This window comes from Etheostoma spectabile, unplaced genomic scaffold, assembly GCF_008692095.1.
Source record: "Etheostoma spectabile isolate EspeVRDwgs_2016 unplaced genomic scaffold, UIUC_Espe_1.0 scaffold00019056, whole genome shotgun sequence".
NCBI lineage: Eukaryota > Metazoa > Chordata > Actinopteri > Perciformes > Percidae > Etheostoma > Etheostoma spectabile.
In genome coordinates this window covers 18,410-37,672 of record NW_022604651.1, presented here as the reverse complement: position 1 = coordinate 37,672, position 19,263 = coordinate 18,410, and the positions used below count along the sequence as shown (strand labels likewise).

Here is a 19,263-nt window from a genome sequence, read left to right as displayed (position 1 = left end):
CATCTTCTGTATGACTGTACACCCCCTGAGGGTGGAGAAATGATGGACCATGTCTGTTGTAAGTGCTAAACCAAGTCCAGTTTAATGTTGGAGGACTTTGTAGCATCCTTTCGCAGCGGCATTTTCATAGTCTATGAGGTTTTACTGAGACGTGATTATTGCTGGTTGAAAACTTTACCCAATACCCCGCCGGGATGACTTGAAATATAGTCAGCTCTGGCAATTTTTGTCAGTCTCATGGGAGACTTTACTTGTGTATGAATATTAAAGCCAGTTGACATAGGTAAGTGAGAACTATTAGTATCTTGTTATAAGTATTTATCCAATGTTGTCCTAGTTCAGCAGAATGATCAAATTAGCCTGTCCAAATGGTGTAGTACTTTCAGCTGTAATGCAATGGCCTGATCTGCAGTTCCTGGAATGGCCGCTTGATGCTGGCTGCAAAAGTCATTCAGTCACCATTGACTTCTATTCTGAAATGCCCACATTTACAGCAGAAGCAACCATGCTCACAGCTTAGTACTAGAAAACAAGTTTGGTCCCTACTGACAAATTTCCTGTCCATTACAATGACATAGTGGTTAAAATAAACAGTTTTCAACAGTTTTAAGGCTTAATGTTCTGTTTTATTGAGGAGTGGACGGCTTTGAGTGACAGGTAGATGCATCACATATTCTGTGGCTGACATAGACTGAAGACTTCATTTGCCTAGCAATAACTCATTGAAGACATATAGATCATGTTTCATATGGCTTATGGTCCTTGTACAGCTGTGACCTCATGGAAAGGTCAGTTTGGGTCAAGAAGCCAATCACTTGCATCTTCTGTATGACTGTACACCCCCTGAGGGTGGAGAAATGATGGACCATGTCTGTTGTGAGTGCTAAACCAGGTCCAGTTTAATGTTGGAGGACTTTAAGTCATCCTTTCGCAGCGGCATTTTCATAGTCTATGAGGTTTTACTGAGACGTGATTATTGCTAGTTGAAAACTTTACCCAATACCCCGCCGGGATGACTTGAAATATAGTCAGCTCTGGCAATTGTTGTCAGTCTCATGGGAGACTTTACCTTGTGTACGAATATTAAAGCCAGTGGACATAGGTAAGTGAGAACTATTTGTATCTTGTTATAAGTATTTATCCAATGTTGTCCTAGTTCAGCAGAATGATCAAATTAGCCTGTCCAAATGGTGTAGTACTTTCAGCTGTAATGCAATGGCCAAATCTGCAGTTCCTGGAATGGCCGCTTGATGCTGGCTGCAAAAGTCATTCAGTCACCATTGACTTCTGTTCTGAAATGCCTACATTTACAGCAGAAGCAACCATGCTCACAGCTTAGTACTAGAAAACAGGTTTGGTCCCTTCTGAAAAGATTTCTGGCTGCAAAAGTCATTCAGTCACCATTGACTTCTATTCTGAAATGCCCACATTTACAGCAGAAGCAACCATGCTCACAGCTTAGTACTAGAAAACAAGTTTGGTCCCTACTGACAAATTTCCTGTCCATTACAATGACATAGTGGTTAAAATAAACAGTTTTCAACAGTTTTAAGGCTTAACGTTCTGTTTTATTGAGGAGTGGACGGCTTTGAGTGACAGGTAGATGCATCACATATTCTGTGGCTGACATAGACTGAAGACTTCATTTGCCTAGCAATAACTCATTGAAAACATATAGATCATGTTTCATATGGCTTATGGTCCTTGTACAGCTGTGACCTCATGGAAAGGTCAGTTTGGGTCAAGAAGCCAATCACTTGCATCTTCTGTATGACTGTACACCCCCTGAGGGTGGAGAAATTATGGACCATGTCTGTTGTGAGTGCTAAACCAGGTCCAGTTTAATGTTGGAGGACTTTAAGTCATCCTTTCGCAGCGGCATTTTCATAGTCTATGAGGTTTTACTGAGACGTGATTATTGCTGGTTGAAAACTTTACCCAATACCCCGCCGGGAAGACTTGAAATATAGTCAGCTCTGGCAATTTTTGTCAGTCTCATGGGAGACTTTACTTTGTGTATGAATATTAAAGCCAGTTGACATAGGTAAGTGAGAACTATTAGTATCTTGTTATAAGTATTTATCCAATGTTGTCCTAGTTCAGCAGAATGATCAAATTAGCCTGTCCAAATGGTGCAGTACTTTCAGCTGTAATGCAATGGCCAAATCTGCAGTTCCTGGAATGGCCGCTTGATGCTGGCTGCAAAAGTCATTCAGTCACCATTGACTTCTATTCTGAAATGCCACATTTACAGCAGAAGCAACCATGCTCACAGCTTAGTACTAGAAAACAAGTTTGGTCCCTACTGACAAATTTCCTGTCCATTACAATGACATAGTGGTTAAAATAAACAGTTTTCAACAGCTTAACGTTCTGTTTTATTGAGGAGTGGACGGCTTTGAGTGACAGGTAGATGCATCACATATTCTGTGGCTGACATAGACTGAAGACTTCATTTGCCTAGCAATAACTCATTGAAGACATATAGATCATGTTTCATATGGCTTATGGTCCTTGTACAGCTGTGACCTCATGGAAAGGTCAGTTTGGGTCAAGAAGCCAATCACTTGCATCTTCTGTATGACTGTACACCCCCTGAGGGTGGAGAAATGATGGACCATGTCTGTTGTAAGTGCTAAACCAGGTCCAGTTTAATGTTGGAGGACTTTAAGTCATCCTTTCGCAGCGGCATTTTCATAGTCTATGAGGTTTACTGAGACGTGATTATTGCTGGTTGAAAACTTTACCCAATACCCCGCCGGGATGACTTGAAATATAGTCAGCTCTGGCAATTTTTGTCAGTCTCATGGGAGACTTTACCTTGTGTATGAATATTAAAGCCAGTTGACATAGGTAAGTGAGAATTATTAGTATCTTGTAATAATTATTTATCCAATGTTGTCCTAGTTCAGCAGAATGATCAAATTAGCCTGTCCAAATGGTGCAGTACTTTCAGCTGTAATGCAATGGCCAAATCTGCAGTTCCTGGAATGGCCGCTTGATGCTGGCTGCAAAAGTCATTCAGTCACCATTGACTTCTGTTCTGAAATGCCTACATTTACAGCAGAAGCAACCATGCTCACAGCTTAGTACTAGAAAACAGGTTTGGTCCCTTCTGAAAAGATTTCTGGCTGCAAAAGTCATTCAGTCACCATTGACTTCTATTCTGAAATGCCCACATTTACAGCAGAAGCAACCATGCTCACAGCTTGGTACTAGAAAACAAGTTTGGTCCCTACTGACAAATTTCCTGTCCATTACAATGACATAGTGGTTAAAATAAACAGTTTTCAACAGTTTTAAGGCTTAACGTTCTGTTTTATTGAGGAGTGGACGGCTTTGAGTGACAGGTAGATGCATCACATATTCTGTGGCTGACATAGACTGAAGACTTCATTTGCCTAGCAATAACTCATTGAAAACATATAGATCATGTTTCATATGGCTTATGGTCCTTGTACAGCTGTGACCTCATGGAAAGGTCAGTTTGGTCAAGAAGCCAATCACTTGCATCTTCTGTATGACTGTACACCCCCTGAGGGTGGAGAAATTATGCACCATGTCTGTTGTGAGTGCTAAACCAGGTCCAGTATAATGTTGGAGGACTTTAAGTCATCCTTTCGCAGCGGCATTTTCATAGTCTATGAGGTTTTACTGAGACGTGATTATTGCTGGTTGAAAACTTTACCCAATACCCCGCCGGCAAGACTTGAAATATAGTCAGCTCTGGCAATTTTTGTCAGTCTCATGGGAGACTTTACCTTGTGTATGAATATTAAAGCCAGTTGACATAGGTAAGTGAGAACTATTAGTATCTTGTTATAAGTATTTATCCAATGTTGTCCTAGTTCAGCAGAATGATCAAATTAGCCTGTCCAAATGGTGCAGTACTTTCAGCTGTAATGCAATGGCCAAATCTGCAGTTCCTGGAATGGCCGCTTGATGCTGGCTGCAAAAGTCATTCAGTCACCATTGACTTCTATTCTGAAATGCCCACATTTACAGCAGAAGCAACCATGCTCACAGCTTAGTACTAGAAAACAAGTTTGGTCCCTACTGACAAATTTCCTGTCCATTACAATGACATAGTGGTTAAAATAAACAGTTTTCAACAGCTTAACGTTCTGTTTTATTGAGGAGTGGACGGCTTTGAGTGACAGGTAGATGCATCACATATTCTGTGGCTGACATAGACTGAAGACTTCATTTGCCTAGCAATAACTCATTGAAGACATATAGATCATGTTTCATATGGCTTATGGTCCTTGTACAGCTGTGACCTCATGGAAAGGTCAGTTTGGGTCAAGAAGCCAATCACTTGCATCTTCTGTATGACTGTACACCCCCTGAGGGTGGAGAAATGATGGACCATGTCTGTTGTGAGTGCTAAACCAGGTCCAGTTTAATGTTGGAGGACTTTAGGGCATCCTTTCGCAGCGGCATTTTCATAGTCTATGAGGTTTTACTGAGACGTGATTATTGCTAGTTGAAAACTTTACCCAATACCCCGCCGGGATGACTTGAAATATAGTCAGCTCTGGCAATTTTTGTCAGTCTCATGGGAGACTTTACCTTGTGTACGAATATTAAAGCCAGTGGACATAGGTAAGTGAGAACTATTAGTATCTTGTTATAAGTATTTATCCAATGTTGTCCTAGTTCAGCAGAATGATCAAATTAGCCTGTCCAAATGGTGTAGTACTTTCAGCTGTAATGCAATGGCCTGATCTGCAGTTCCTGGAATGGCCGCTTGATGCTGGCTGCAAAAGTCATTCAGTCATTATTGACTTCTGTTCTGAAATGCCAACATTTACAGCAGAAGCAACCATGCTCACAGCTTAGTACTAGAAAACAGGTTTGGTCCCTACTGAAAAAATTCTGGCTGAAAAAGTCATTCAGTCACCATTGACTTCTATTCTGAAATGCCCACATTTACAGCAGAAGGAAGAATGCTCACAGCTTAGTACTAGAAAACAAGTTTGGTCCCTACTGACAAATTTCCTGTCCATTACAATGACATAGTGGTTAAAATAAACAGTTTTCAACAGTTTTAAGGCTTAATGTTCTGTTTTATTGAGGAGTGGACGGCTTTGAGTGACAGGTAGATGCATCACATATTCTGTGGCTGACATAGACTGAAGACTTCATTTGCCTAGCAATAACTCATTGAAGACATATAGATCATGTTTCATATGGCTTATGGTCCTTGTACAGCTGTGACCTCATGGAAAGGTCAGTTTGGGTCAAGAAGCCAATCACTTGCATCTTCTGTATGACTGTACCCCCTGAGGGTGGAGAAATGATGCACCATGTCTGTGTGTAAGTGCTAAACCAAGTCCAGTTTAATGTTGGAGGACTTAAGTCATCCTTTCGCAGCGGCATTTTCATAGTCTATGAGGTTTTACTGAGACGTGATTATTGCTGGTTGAAAACTTTACCCAATACCCCGCCGGGATGACTTGAAATATAGTCAGCTCTGGCAATTTTTGTCAGTCTCATGGGAGACTTTACCTTGTGTATGAGTATTAAAACCAGTTGACATAGGTAAGTGAGAATTATTAGTATCTTGTTATAATTATTTATCCAATGTTGTCCTAGTTCAGCAGAATGATCAAATTACCCTGTCCAAATGGTGCAGTACTTTCAGCTGTAATGCAATGGCCAAATCTGCAGTTCCTGGAATGGCCGCTTGATGCTGGCTGCAAAAGTCATTCAGTCACCATTGACTTCTATTCTGAAATGCCCACATTTACAGCAGAAGCAACCATGCTCACAGCTTAGCACTAGAAAACAAGTTTTGTCCCTACTGACAAATTTCCTGTCCATCACAATGACATAGTGGTTAAAATAAACAGTTTTCAACAGTTTTAAGGCTTAACGTTCTGTTTTATTGAGGAGTGGACGGCTTTGAGTGACAGGTAGATGCATCACATATTCTGTGGCTGACATAGACTGAAGACTTCATTTGCCTAGCAATAACTCATTGAAAACATATAGATCATGTTTCATATGGCTTATGGTCCTTGTACAGCTGTGACCTCATGGAAAGGTCAGTTTGGGTCAAGAAGCCAATCACTTGCATCTTCTGTATGACTGTACACCCCCTGAGGGTGGAGAAATTATGCACCATGTCTGTTGTGAGTGCTAAACCAGATCCAGTATAATGTTGGAGAACTTCAAGTCATCCTTTCGCCACGGCATTTTCATAGTCTATGAGGTTATACTGAGATGTGGTTATTGCTGGTTGAAAACTTTACCCAATACCCCGCCGGGATGACTTGAAATATAGTCAGCTCTGGCAATTTTTGTCAGTCTCATGGGAGACTTTACCTTGTGTATGAATATTAAAGCCAGTTGGCATAGGTAAGTGAGAATTATTAGTATCTTGTTATAATTATTTATCCAATGTTGTCCTAGTTCAGCAGAATGATCAAATTAGCCTGTCCAAATGGTGTAGTACTTTCAGCTGTAATGCAATGGCCAAATCTGCAGTTCCTGGAATGGCCGCTTGATGCTGGCTGCAAAAGTCATTCAGTCACCATTGACTTCTGTTCTGAAATGCCCACCTTTACAGCAGAAGCAACCATGCTCACAGCTTAGTACTAGAAAACAAGTTTGGTCCCTACTGACAAATTTCCTGTCCATTACAATGACATAGTGGTTAAAATAAACAGTTTTCAACAGTTTTAAGGCTTAACGTTCTGTTTTATTGAGGAGTGGACGGCTTTGAGTGACAGGTAGATGCATCACATATTCTGTGGCTGACATAGACTGAAGACTTCATTTGCCTAGCAATAACTCATTGAAAACATATAGATCATGTTTCATATGGCTTATGGTCCTTGTACAGCTGTGACCTCATGGAAAGGTCAGTTTGGGTCAAGAAGCCAATCACTTGCATCTTCTGTATGACTGTACACCACCTGAGGGTGGAGAAATGATGGACCATGTCTGTTGTAAGTGCTAAACCAAGTCCAGTTTAATGTTGGAGGACTTTAGGGCATCCTTTCACAGCGGCATTTTCATAGTCTATGAGGTTTTACTGAGACGTGATTATTGCTGGTTGAAAACTTTACCCAATACCCCGCCGGTATGACTTGAAATATAGTCACCTCTGGCAATTTCTGTCAGTCTCATGGGAGACTTTACCTTGTGTATGAATATTAAAGCCAGTTGACATAGGTAAGTGAGAACTATTAGTATCTTGTTATAATTATTTATCCAATGTTGTCCTAGTTCAGCAGAATGATCAAATTAGCCTGTCCAAATGGTGCAGTACTTTCAGCTGTAATGCAATGGCAAAATCTGCAGTTCCTGGAATGGCCGCTTGATGCTGGCTGCAAAAGTCATTCAGTAACCATTGACTTCTGTTCTGAAATGCCCACATTTACAGCAGAAGCAACCATGCTCACAGCTTAGTACTAGAAAACAGGTTTGGTCCCTTCTGAAAAGATTTCTGGCTGCAAAAGTCATTCAGTCACCATTGACTTTATTCTGAAATGCCCACATTTACAGCAGAAGCAACCATGCTCACAGCTTAGTACTAGAAAACAAGTTTGGTCCCTACTGACAAATTTCCTGTCCATTACAATGACATAGTGGTTAAATAAACAGTTTTCAACAGTTTAAGGCTTAACGTTCTGTTTTATTGAGGAGTGGACGGCTTGAGTGACAGGTAGATGCATCACATATTCTGTGGCTGACATAGACTGAAGACTTCATTTGCCTAGCAATAACTCATTGAAGACATATAGATCATGTTTCATATGGCTTATGGTCCTTGTACAGCTGTGACCTCATGGAAAGGTCAGTTTGGGTCAAGATGCCAATCACTTGCATCTTCTGTATGACTGTACACCCCCTGAGGGTGGAGAAATGATGGACCATGTCTGTTGTAAGTGCTAAACCAAGTCCAGTTTAATGTTGGAGGAGTTTGTAGCATCCTTTCGCAGCGGCATTTTCATAGTCTATGAGGTTTTACTGAGACGTGATTATTGCTGGTTGAAAACTTTACCCAATACCCCGCCGGGATGACTTGAAATATAGTCAGCTCTGGCAATTTTTGTCAGTCTCATGGGAGACTTTACCTTGTGTATGAATATTAAAGCCAGTTGACATAGGTAAGTGAGAACTATTAGTATCTTGTTATAAGTATTTATCCGATGTTGTCCTAGTTCAGCAGAATGATCAAATTAGCCTGTCCAAATGGTGTAGTACTTTCAGCTGTAATGCAATGGCCTGATCTGCAGGTCCTGGAATGGCCGCTTGATGCTGGCTGCAAAAGTCATTCAGTCACCATTGACTTCTATTCTGAAATGCGCACATTTACAGCAGAAGGAAGAATGCTCACAGCTTAGTACTAGAAAACAAGTTTGGTCCCTACTGACAAATTTCCTGTCCATTACAATGACATAGTGGTTAAAATAAACATTTTTCAACAGTTTTAAGGCTTAATGTTCTGTTTTATTGAGGAGTGGACGGCTTTGAGTGACAGGTAGATGCATCACATATTCTGTGGCTGACATAGACTGAAGACTTCATTTGCCTAGCAATAACTCATTGAAGACATATAGATCATGTTTCATATGGCTTATGGTCCTTGTACAGCTGTGACCTCATGGAAAGGTCAGTTTGGGTCAAGAAGCCAATCACTTGCATCTTCTGTATGACTGTACACCCCTGAGGGTGGAGAAATGATGGACCATGTCTGTTGTGAGTGCTAAACCAGGTCCAGTTTAATGTTGGAGGACTTTAAGTCATCCTTTCGCAGCGGCATTTTCATAGTCTATGAGGTTTTACTGAGACGTGATTATTGCTGTTGAAAACTTTACCCAATACCCCGCCGGGATGACTTGAAATATAGTCAGCTCTGGCAATTGTTGTCAGTCTCATGGGAGACTTTACCTTGTGTACGAATATTAAAGCCAGTGGACATAGGTAAGTGAGAACTATTTGTATCTTGTTATAAGTATTTATCCAATGTTGTCCTAGTTCAGCAGAATGATCAAATTAGCCTGTCCAAATGGTGTAGTACTTTCAGCTGTAATGCAATGGCCAAATCTGCAGTTCCTGGAATGGCGCTTGATGCTGGCTGCAAAAGTCATTCAGTCACCATTGACTTCTGTTCTGAAATGCCACATTTACAGCAGAAGCAACCATGCTCACAGCTTAGTACTAGAAAACAGGTTTGGTCCTTCTGAAAAGATTTCTGGCTGCAAAAGTCATTCAGTCACCATTGACTTTTAATTCTGAAATGCCACATTTACAGCAGAAGCAACCATGCTCACAGCTTAGTACTAGAAAACAAGTTTGGTCCCTACACAAATGATCGCTGTCATTTACAATGACCAGTGGAAAAATAAACAGTTTTCAAACAGTTTTTAATGGCTTAACGTTCGTTTATGAGGGAGAAAGGTGGACGGCATTTGGTGACAGGTAAGCATCACATATTCTGTGGCTGACATAGACTGAAACTTCATTTGGCTAGCAATAAATCATTGAAAACATATAGATCATGTTGCATATGGCTTATGGTCTTGTACAGCGGTGACCTCATGGAAAGGTCAGCTTGGGTCAAGAAGCAATCACTTGCATCTTCTGTATGACTGTACACCCCTGAGGGTGGAGAAAATATGCACCATGTCGGGGTGAGTGACTAACCAGGTCCAGATAAAGTGGGAGGACTTTAAGTCATCTTTCGCTAGCGGCATACATTTCATGTCTTGAGGTTTACTGCAAGAAAACCTTGATTGCAAAAGACTTTGAAATATCAAAACCCCGCCATTATAACCAGAACAAATCTAGTCAGCTCTGGCAATTGTTGTCAGTCTCATGGGAGGGACTTTACTTTCTGTATGAAAATTAAAAGCCCAGTGAATAGGAAAGGAGAACTATTAGTATCTTGTTATAAGTATTTTCCAATGTTGTCCTTAGTTCAGCGAATGATAAATTACTGTCCAAAGCAATGTGCAGTATTCAGCTGTAATTAATGGCCAAAATCTGCAGTTCCTGGCTGGCCGCGGAGCTGGCTGCAAAAGCATTCAGTCACCATTGATTCTATTCTGAAATGCCCACATTTACAGCAGAAGCAAACATGCTCACAGCTTAGTACTAGAAAACAAGTTTGGTCCCTACTGACAAATTTCCTGTCCATACAATGACATAGTGGTTAAAATAAACAGTTTTCAACAGCTTAACGTTCTGTTTTATTGAGGAGTGGACGGTTTGAGTGACACAGGTAGATGCATCACATATTCTGTGGTGACATAGACTGAAGACTTCATTTGCCTAGCAATAACTCATTGAAGACATAGAGTCATGTTTCATATGGCTTATGGTCCTTGTACAGCTGTGACCTCATGGAAAGGTCAGTTTGGGTCAAGAAGCCAATCACTTGCATCTTCTGTATGACTGTACACCCCTGAGGGGGGAGAAATGATGGACCATGTCTGTTGTAAGTGCTAAACAAGGTCCAGTTAATGTTGGAGGATTTAAGGCATCCTTCGGCAGCGGCATTTTCATAGTCTATGAGGTTTTACTGAGACGTGATTATTGATGGTTGAAAACTTTACCCAATACCCGCCGGGATGACTTGAAATATAGTCAGCTCTGGCAATTTTTGTCAGTTCATGGGAGACTTTACCTTGTGTATGAATATTAAGCCAGGACATAGGTAAGTGAGAATTATTAGTATCTTGTAATAATATTTATCCAATGGTGTCCTAGTTCAGCAGAGAATGATCAAATTAGCTGTCCAAATGGTGCAGTTACTTTCAGCTGTAATGCAATGGCCAAAATGCGTTCCTGGAATGGCTCCTTGATGCTGGCTGCAAAAGTCATTCAGTCACCATTGACTTCTGTTCTGAAATGCCTACATTACAGCAGAAGCACCATGCTCACAGCTTGTACTAAAAACAGGTTTGGTCATACTGAAAAATTTCGGCTGCAAAAGTCATTCAGTCACCATTGACTTCTATTCTGAAATGCCCACATTTACAGCAGAAGCAACCATGCTCACAGCTTAGTACAGAAAACAAGTTTGGTCCCTACTGACAATTTCCTGTCCATTACAATGACATAGTGGTTAAAAATAACAGTTTTCAACCGCTTAACGTTCTGTTTTATTGAGGAGTGGACGGCTTTGAGTGACAGGTAGATGCATCACATATTCTGTGGCTGACATAGACTGAAGCTTCATTTGCCTAGCAATAACTCATGAAACCTAGATCTGTTTCATATGGCTTATGGTCCTTTTACAGCTGTGACCTCATGGAAAGTCAGTTTTGGGTCAAGAAGCCAATCACTTGCTCTTCTGTATGACTGTACACCCCTGAGGGTGGAGAAATGATGGACCATGTCTGTTGTGAGTGCTAAACCAGGTCCAGTTTAATGTTGGAGGACTTAGGTCATCCTTTCGCAGCGGCATTTTCATAGTCTATGAGGTTTAACTGAGACGTGATTATTGCTAGTTGAAAACTTTACCCAATACCCCGCCGGGATGACTTGAAATTAGTCAGCTCTGGCAATTTTTGTCAGTCTCATGGGAGACTTTACGTGTGTATGAATATTAAAGCCAGTTGACATAGGTAAGTGAGAACTATTAGTATCTTGTTATAAGTATTTATCCAATGTTGTCCTAGTTCAGCAGAATGATCAAATTAGCCTGTCCAAATGGTGCAGTACTTTCAGCTGTAATGCAATGGCCAATCTGCAGTTCCTGGAATGGCCGCTTGATGCTGGCTGCAAAAGTCATTCAGTCACCATTGACTTCTATTCTGAAATGCCCACATTTACAGCAGAAGCAACCATGCTCACAGCTTAGTACTAGAAAACAAGTTTGGTCCCTACTGACAAATTTCCTGTCCATTACAATGACATAGTGGTTAAAATAAACAGTTTTCAACAGCTTAACGTTCTGTTTTATTGAGGAGTGGACGGCTTTGAGTGACAGGTAGATGCATCACATATTCTGTGGCTGACATAGACTGAAGACTTCATTTGCCTAGCAATAACTCATTGAAGACATATAGATCATGTTTCATATGGCTTATGGTCCTTGTACAGCTGTGACCTCATGGAAAGGTCAGTTTGGGTCAAGAAGCCAATCACTTGCATCTTCTGTATGACTGTACACCCCCTGAGGGTGGAGAAATGATGGACCATGTCTGTTGTAAGTGCTAAACCAGTCCAGTTTAATGTTGGAGGGACTTTCATCCTTTCGCAGCGGCATTTTCATAGTCTATGAGGTTTTACTGAGACGTGATTATTGCTGGTTGAAAACTTTACCCAATACCCCGCCGGGATGACTTGAAATATAGTCAGCTCTGGCAATTTTTGTCAGTCTCATGGGAGACTTTACCTTGTGTATGAATATTAAAGCCAGTTGGACATAGGTAAGTGAGAACTATTAGTATCTTGTTATAAGTATTTATCCAATGTTGTCCTAGTTCAGCAGAATGATCAAATTAGCCTGTCCAAATGCAGTACTTTCAGCTGTAATGCAATGGCCTGATCTGCAGTTCCTGGAATGGCCGCTTGATGCTGGCTGCAAAAGTCATTCAGTCACCATTGACTTCTGTTCTGAAATGCCTACATTTACAGCAGAAGCAACCATGCTCACAGCTTAGTACTAGAAACACTTTTGGTCCCTTCTGAAAAATTCTGGCTGAAAAGTCATTCAGTCACCATTGACTTCTATTCTGAAATGCCACATTTACAGCAGAAGCAACTGCTCACTTGGTACTAGAAAACAAGTTTGGTCCCTACTGACAAATTTCCTGTCCATTACAATGACATAGTGGTTAAAATAAACAGTTTTCAACAGTTTTAAGGCTTAATGTTCTGTTTTATTGAGGAGTGGACGGCTTTGAGTGACAGGTAGATGCATCACATATTCTGTGGCTGACATAGACTGAAGACTTCATTTGCCTAGCAATAACTCATTGAAAACATATAGATCATGTTTCATATGGCTTATGGTCCTTGTACAGCTGTGACCTCATGGAAAGGTCAGTTTGGGTCAAGAAGCCAATCACTTGCATCTTCTGTATGACTGTACACCCCTGAGGGTGGAGAATGATGCACCATGTCTGTTGTGAGTGCTAAACCAGGTCCAGTTTAATGTTGGAGGACTTTAAGTCATCCTTTCGCAGCGGCATTTTCATAGTCTATGAGGTTTTACTGAGACGTGATTATTGCTGGTTGAAAACTTTACCCAATACCCCGCCGGGATGACTTGAAATATAGTCAGCTCTGGCAATTTTTGTCAGTCTCATGGGAGACTTTACTTGTGTATGAATATTAAAGCCAGTGGACATAGGTAAGTGAGAACTATTTGTATCTTGTTATAATTTTATCCAATGTTGTCCTAGTTCAGCAGAATGATCAAATTAGCCTGTCCAAATGGTGCAGTACTTTCAGCTGTAATGCAATGGCCAAATCTGCAGTTCCTGGAATGGCCGCTTGATGCTGGCTGCAAAAGTCATTCAGTCACCATTGACTTCTGTTCTGAAATGCCTACATTTACAGCAGAAGCAACCATGCTCACAGCTTGGTACTAGAAAACAGGTTTGGTCAATACTGAAAAAAATTCTGGCTGCAAAAGTCATTCAGTCACCATTGACTTCTATTCTGAAATGCCCACATTTACAGCAGAAGGAAGAATGCTCACAGCTTAGTACTAGAAAACAAGTTTGGTCCCTACTGACAAATTTCCTGTCCATTACAATGACATAGTGGTTAAAATAAACAGTTTTCAACCGCTTAACGTTCTGTTTTATTGAGGAGTGGACGGCTTTGAGTGACAGGTAGATGCATCACATATTCTGTGGCTGACATAGACTGAAGACTTCATTTGCCTAGCAATAACTCATTGAAGACATATAGATCATGTTTCATATGGCTTATGGTCCTTGTACAGCTGTGACCTCATGGAAAGGTCAGTTTGGGTCAAGAAGCCAATCACTTGCATCTTCTGTATGACTGTACACCCCCTGAGGTTGGAGAAATTATGCACCATGTCTGTTGTGAGTGCTAAACCAAGTCCAGTTTAATGTTGGAGGACTTTAAGCATCCTTTCGCAGCGGCATTTTCATAGTCTATGAGGTTTTACTGAGACGTGATTATTGCTGGTTGAAAACTTTACCCAATACCCCGCCGGGATGACTTGAAATATAGTCAGCTCTGGCAATTTTTGTCAGTCTCATGGGAGACTTTACCTTGTGTATGAATATTAAAGCCAGTTGACATAGGTAAGTGAGAACTATTAGTATCTTGTTATAAGTATTTATCCAATGTTGTCCTAGTTCAGCAGAATGATCAAATTAGCCTGTCCAAATGGTGCAGTACTTTCAGCTGTAATGCAATGGCCTGATCTGCAGTTCCTGGAATGGCCGCTTGATGCTGGCTGCAAAAGTCATTCAGTCACCATTGACTTCTATTCTGAAATGCCCACATTTACAGCAGAAGCAACCATGCTCACAGCTTAGTACTAGAAAACAAGTTTGGTCCCTACTGACAAATTTCCTGTCCATTACAATGACATAGTGGTTAAAATAAACAGTTTTCAACAGCTTAACGTTCTGTTTTATTGAGGAGTGGACGGCTTTGAGTGACAGGTAGATGCATCACATATTCTGTGGCTGACATAGACTGAAGACTTCATTTGCCTAGCAATAACTCATTGAAGACATATAGATCATGTTTCATATGGCTTATGGTCCTTGTACAGCTGTGACCTCATGGAAAGGTCAGTTTGGGTCAAGAAGCCAATCACTTGCATCTTCTGTATGACTGTACACCCCCTGAGGGTGGAGAAATGATGGACCATGTCTGTTGTGAGTGCTAAACCAGGTCCAGTTTAATGTTGGAGGACTTTAAGTCATCCTTTCGCAGCGGCATTTTCATAGTCTATGAGGTTTTACTGAGACGTGATTATTGCTGGTTGAAAACTTTACCCAATACCCCGCCGGGATGACTTGAAATATAGTCAGCTCTGGCATTTTTGTCAGTCTCATGGGAGACTTTACCTTGTGTATGAATATTAAAGCCAGTGGACATAGGTAAGTGAGAACTATTAGTATCTTGTTATAAGTATTTATCCATGTTGTCCTAGTTCAGCAGAATGATCAAATTAGCCTGTCCAAATGGTGCAGTACTTTCAGCTGTAATGCAATGGCCTGATCTGCAGTTCCTGGAATGGCCGCTTGATGCTGGCTGCAAAAGTCATTCAGTCACCATTGACTTCTGTTCTGAAATGCCTACATTTACAGCAGAAGCAACCATGCTCACAGCTTAGTACTAGAAACAGTTTGGTCCCTTCTGAAAAAATTCTGGCTGCAAAAGTCATTCAGTCACCATTGACTTCTATTCTGAAATGCCCACATTTACAGCAGAAGGAACCATGCTCACAGCTTAGTACTAGAAAACAAGTTTGGTCCCTACTGACAAATTTCCTGTCCATTACAATGACATAGTGGTTAAAATAAACAGTTTTCAACAGCTTAACGTTCTGTTTTATTGAGGAGTGGACGGCTTTGAGTGACAGGTAGATGCATCACATATTCTGTGGCTGACATAGACTGAAGACTTCATTTGCCTAGCAATAACTCATTGAAACATATAGATCATGTTTCATATGGCTTATGGTCCTTGTACAGCTGTGACCTCATGGAAAGGTCAGTTTGGGTCAAGAAGCCAATCACTTGCATCTTCTGTATGACTGTACACCCCCTGAGGGTGGAGAAATGATGCACCATGTCTTTGAGTGCTAAACCAGGTCCAGTTTAATGTTGGAGGACTTTAGGGCATCCTTTCGCAGCGGCATTTTCATAGTCTATGAGGTTTTACTGAGACGTGATTATTGCTGGTTGAAAACTTTACCCAATACCCCGCCGGGATGACTTGAAATATAGTCAGCTCTGGCAATTTTTGTCAGTCTCATGGGAGACTTTACCTTGTGTATGAATATTAAAGCCAGTTGACATAGGTAAGTGAGAACTATTAGTATCTTGTTATAAGTATTTATCCAATGTTGTCCTAGTTCAGCAGAATGATCAAATTAGCCTGTCCAAATGGTGCAGTACTTTCAGCTGTAATGCAATGGCCTGATCTGCAGTTCCTGGAATGGCCGCTTGATGCTGGCTGCAAAAGTCATTCAGTCACCATTGACTTCTGTTCTGAAATGCCTACATTTACAGCAGAAGCAACCATGCTCACAGCTTAGTACTAGAAAACAGGTTTGGTCCCTTCTGAAAAATTTCTGGCTGCAAAAGTCATTCAGTCACCATTGACTTCTATTCTGAAATGCCCACATTTACAGCAGAAGCAACCATGCTCACAGCTTAGTACTAGAAAACAAGTTTGGTCCCTACTGACAAATTTCCTGTCCATTACAATGACATAGTGGTTAAAATAAACAGTTTTCAACAGTTTTAAGGCTTAATGTTCTGTTTTATTGAGGAGTGGACGGCTTTGAGTGACAGGTAGATGCATCACATATTCTGTGGCTGACATAGACTGAAGACTTCATTTGCCTAGCAATAACTCATTGAAGACATATAGATCATGTTTCATATGGCTTATGGTCCTTGTACAGCTGTGACCTCATGGAAAGGTCAGTTTGGGTCAAGAAGCCAATCACTTGCATCTTCTGTATGACTGTACACCCCCTGAGGGTGGAGAAATGATGGACCATGTCTGTTGTAAGTGCTAAACCAGGTCCAGTTTAATGTTGGAGGACTTTAAGCATCCTTTCGCAGCGGCATTTTCATAGTCTATGAGGTTTTACTGAGACGTGATTATTGCTGGTTGAAAACTTTACCCAATACCCCGCCGGGATGACTTGAAATATAGTCAGCTCTGGCAATTTTTGTCAGTCTCATGGGAGACTTTACCTTGTGTATGAATATTAAAGCCAGTTGACATAGGTAAGTGAGAACTATTAGTATCTTGTTATAAGTATTTATCCAATGTTGTCCTAGTTCAGCAGAATGATCAAATTAGCCTGTCCAAATGGTGCAGTACTTTCAGCTGTAATGCAATGGCCAATCTGCAGTTCCTGGAATGGCCGCTTGATGCTGGCTGCAAAAGTCATTCAGTCACCATTGACTTCTGTTCTGAAATGCCCACATTTACAGCAGAAGCAACCATGCTCACAGCTTAGTACTAGAAAACAGGTTTGGTCCCTACTGAAAAATTTCTGGCTGCAAAAGTCATTCAGTCACCATTGACTTCTATTCTGAAATGCCCACATTTACAGCAGAAGGAAGAATGCTCACAGCTTAGTACTAGAAAACAAGTTTGGTCCCTACTGACAAATTTCCTGTCCATTACAATGACATAGTGGTTAAAATAAACAGTTTTCAACAGCTTAACGTTCTGTTTTATTGAGGAGTGGACGGCTTTGAGTGACAGGTAGATGCATCACATATTCTGTGGCTGACATAGACTGAAGACTTCATTTGCCTAGCAATAACTCATTGAAGACATATAGATCATGTTTCATATGGCTTATGGTCCTTGTACAGCTGTGACCTCATGGAAAGGTCAGTTTGGGTCAAGAAGCCAATCACTTGCATCTTCTGTATGACTGTACACCCCCTGAGGGTGGAGAAATGATGGACCATGTCTGTTGTGAGTGCTAAACCAGGTCCAGTTTAATGTTGGAGGACTTTAGGCATCCTTTCGCAGCGGCATTTTCATAGTCTATGAGGTTTTACTGAGACGTGATTATTGCTGGTTGAAAACTTTACCCAATACCCCGCCGGGATGACTTGAAATATAGTCAGCTCTGGCAATTTTTGTCAGTCTCATGGGAGACTTTACCTTGTGTATGAATATTAAAGCCAGTTGACATAGGTAAGTGAGAACTATTAGTATCTTGTTATAAGTATTTATCCAATGTTGTCCTAGTTCAGCAGAATGATCAAATTAGCCTGTCCAAATGGTGCAGTACTTTCAGCTGTAATGCAATGGCCTGATCTGCAGTTCCTGGAATGGCCGCTTGATGCTGGCTGCAAAAGTCATTCAGTCACCATTGACTTCTATTCTGAAATGCCCACATTTACAGCAGAAGCAACCATGCTCACAGCTTAGTACTAGAAAACAAGTTTGGTCCCTACTGACAAATTTCCTGTCCATTACAATGACATAGTGGTTAAAATAAACAGTTTTCAACAGCTTAACGTTCTGTTTTATTGAGGAGTGGACGGCTTTGAGTGACAGGTAGATGCATCACATATTCTGTGGCTGACATAGACTGAAGACTTCATTTGCCTAGCAATAACTCATTGAAGACATATAGATCATGTTTCATATGGCTTATGGTCCTTGTACAGCTGTGACCTCATGGAAAGGTCAGTTTGGGTCAAGAAGCCAATCACTTGCATCTTCTGTATGACTGTACACCCCCTGAGGGTGGAGAAATGATGGACCATGTCTGTTGTGAGTGCTAAACCAGGTCCAGTTTAATGTTGGAGGACTTTAAGTCATCCTTTCGCAGCGGCATTTTCATAGTCTATGAGGTTTTACTGAGACGTGATTATTGCTGGTTGAAAACTTTACCCAATACCCCGCCGGGATGACTTGAAATATAGTCAGCTCTGGCAATTTTTGTCAGTCTCATGGGAGACTTTACCTTGTGTATGAATATTAAAGCCAGTGGACATAGGTAAGTGAGAACTATTAGTATCTTGTTATAAGTATTTATCCAATGTTGTCCTAGTTCAGCAGAATGATCAAATTAGCCTGTCCAAATGGTGCAGTACTTTCAGCTGTAATGCAATGGCCTGATCTGCAGTTCCTGGAATGGCCGCTTGATGCTGGCTGCAAAAGTCATTCAGTCACCATTGACTTCTGTTCTGAAATGCCTACATTTACAGCAGAAGCAACCATGCTCACAGCTTAGTACTAGAAAACAGGTTTGGTCCCTTCTGAAAAAATTCTGGCTGCAAAAGTCATTCAGTCACCATTGACTTCTATTCTGAAATGCCCACATTTACAGCAGAAGCAACCATGCTCACAGCTTAGTACTAGAAAACAAGTTTGGTCCCTACTGACAAATTTCCTGTCCATTACAATGACATAGTGGTTAAAATAAACAGTTTTCAACAGTTTAAGGCTTAACGTTCTGTTTTATTGAGGAGTGGACGGCTTTGAGTGACAGGTAGATGCATCACATATTCTGTGGCTGACATAGACTGAAGACTTCATTTGCCTAGCAATAACTCATTGAAAACATATAGATCATGTTTCATATGGCTTATG

General features: G+C 40.9%; 20 non-coding genes and 1 pseudogene across 20 annotated transcripts; all 21 read left to right on the top strand.

Moving 5' to 3' along the window:
• The first annotated feature begins 104 nt into the window (after window positions 1–104).
• Window positions 105–245, top strand: LOC116683672 (U4 spliceosomal RNA). The gene has a single exon (XR_004330658.1). It is a non-coding gene; the product is annotated as a U4 spliceosomal RNA (small nuclear RNA).
• A 677-nt stretch (window positions 246–922) lies between these two features.
• Window positions 923–1,063, top strand: LOC116683629 (U4 spliceosomal RNA). The gene has a single exon (XR_004330617.1). It is a non-coding gene; the product is annotated as a U4 spliceosomal RNA (small nuclear RNA).
• An 801-nt stretch (window positions 1,064–1,864) lies between these two features.
• On the top strand, window positions 1,865–2,005 carry LOC116683624 (U4 spliceosomal RNA). Its single transcript, XR_004330612.1, has one exon. It is a non-coding gene; the product is annotated as a U4 spliceosomal RNA (small nuclear RNA).
• Window positions 2,006–2,674: 669 nt separating this feature from the next.
• On the top strand, window positions 2,675–2,814 carry LOC116683627 (U4 spliceosomal RNA). Its single transcript, XR_004330615.1, has one exon. It is a non-coding gene; the product is annotated as a U4 spliceosomal RNA (small nuclear RNA).
• An 800-nt stretch (window positions 2,815–3,614) lies between these two features.
• On the top strand, window positions 3,615–3,755 carry LOC116683633 (U4 spliceosomal RNA). The gene has a single exon (XR_004330621.1). It is a non-coding gene; the product is annotated as a U4 spliceosomal RNA (small nuclear RNA).
• A 670-nt stretch (window positions 3,756–4,425) lies between these two features.
• Window positions 4,426–4,566, top strand: LOC116683625 (U4 spliceosomal RNA). The gene has a single exon (XR_004330613.1). It is a non-coding gene; the product is annotated as a U4 spliceosomal RNA (small nuclear RNA).
• A 798-nt stretch (window positions 4,567–5,364) lies between these two features.
• On the top strand, window positions 5,365–5,505 carry LOC116683671 (U4 spliceosomal RNA). Its single transcript, XR_004330657.1, has one exon. It is a non-coding gene; the product is annotated as a U4 spliceosomal RNA (small nuclear RNA).
• Window positions 5,506–6,183: 678 nt separating this feature from the next.
• Window positions 6,184–6,324, top strand: LOC116683642 (U4 spliceosomal RNA). Its single transcript, XR_004330630.1, has one exon. It is a non-coding gene; the product is annotated as a U4 spliceosomal RNA (small nuclear RNA).
• A 678-nt stretch (window positions 6,325–7,002) lies between these two features.
• LOC116683641 (U4 spliceosomal RNA) lies at window positions 7,003–7,143 on the top strand. The gene has a single exon (XR_004330629.1). It is a non-coding gene; the product is annotated as a U4 spliceosomal RNA (small nuclear RNA).
• A 797-nt stretch (window positions 7,144–7,940) lies between these two features.
• Window positions 7,941–8,081, top strand: LOC116683669 (U4 spliceosomal RNA). Its single transcript, XR_004330656.1, has one exon. It is a non-coding gene; the product is annotated as a U4 spliceosomal RNA (small nuclear RNA).
• Window positions 8,082–8,758: 677 nt separating this feature from the next.
• LOC116683650 (U4 spliceosomal RNA) lies at window positions 8,759–8,898 on the top strand. Its single transcript, XR_004330638.1, has one exon. It is a non-coding gene; the product is annotated as a U4 spliceosomal RNA (small nuclear RNA).
• A 1,599-nt stretch (window positions 8,899–10,497) lies between these two features.
• LOC116683651 (uncharacterized) lies at window positions 10,498–10,654 on the top strand (annotated as a pseudogene).
• A 753-nt stretch (window positions 10,655–11,407) lies between these two features.
• LOC116683661 (U4 spliceosomal RNA) lies at window positions 11,408–11,547 on the top strand. Its single transcript, XR_004330648.1, has one exon. It is a non-coding gene; the product is annotated as a U4 spliceosomal RNA (small nuclear RNA).
• A 664-nt stretch (window positions 11,548–12,211) lies between these two features.
• LOC116683668 (U4 spliceosomal RNA) lies at window positions 12,212–12,352 on the top strand. The gene has a single exon (XR_004330655.1). It is a non-coding gene; the product is annotated as a U4 spliceosomal RNA (small nuclear RNA).
• Window positions 12,353–13,139: 787 nt separating this feature from the next.
• LOC116683667 (U4 spliceosomal RNA) lies at window positions 13,140–13,280 on the top strand. Its single transcript, XR_004330654.1, has one exon. It is a non-coding gene; the product is annotated as a U4 spliceosomal RNA (small nuclear RNA).
• A 789-nt stretch (window positions 13,281–14,069) lies between these two features.
• LOC116683666 (U4 spliceosomal RNA) lies at window positions 14,070–14,210 on the top strand. The gene has a single exon (XR_004330653.1). It is a non-coding gene; the product is annotated as a U4 spliceosomal RNA (small nuclear RNA).
• A 670-nt stretch (window positions 14,211–14,880) lies between these two features.
• LOC116683640 (U4 spliceosomal RNA) lies at window positions 14,881–15,020 on the top strand. Its single transcript, XR_004330628.1, has one exon. It is a non-coding gene; the product is annotated as a U4 spliceosomal RNA (small nuclear RNA).
• Window positions 15,021–15,805: 785 nt separating this feature from the next.
• LOC116683665 (U4 spliceosomal RNA) lies at window positions 15,806–15,946 on the top strand. Its single transcript, XR_004330652.1, has one exon. It is a non-coding gene; the product is annotated as a U4 spliceosomal RNA (small nuclear RNA).
• A 799-nt stretch (window positions 15,947–16,745) lies between these two features.
• Window positions 16,746–16,886, top strand: LOC116683664 (U4 spliceosomal RNA). Its single transcript, XR_004330651.1, has one exon. It is a non-coding gene; the product is annotated as a U4 spliceosomal RNA (small nuclear RNA).
• A 790-nt stretch (window positions 16,887–17,676) lies between these two features.
• Window positions 17,677–17,817, top strand: LOC116683663 (U4 spliceosomal RNA). The gene has a single exon (XR_004330650.1). It is a non-coding gene; the product is annotated as a U4 spliceosomal RNA (small nuclear RNA).
• Window positions 17,818–18,487: 670 nt separating this feature from the next.
• LOC116683662 (U4 spliceosomal RNA) lies at window positions 18,488–18,628 on the top strand. The gene has a single exon (XR_004330649.1). It is a non-coding gene; the product is annotated as a U4 spliceosomal RNA (small nuclear RNA).
• Window positions 18,629–19,263: the final 635 nt, after the last annotated feature.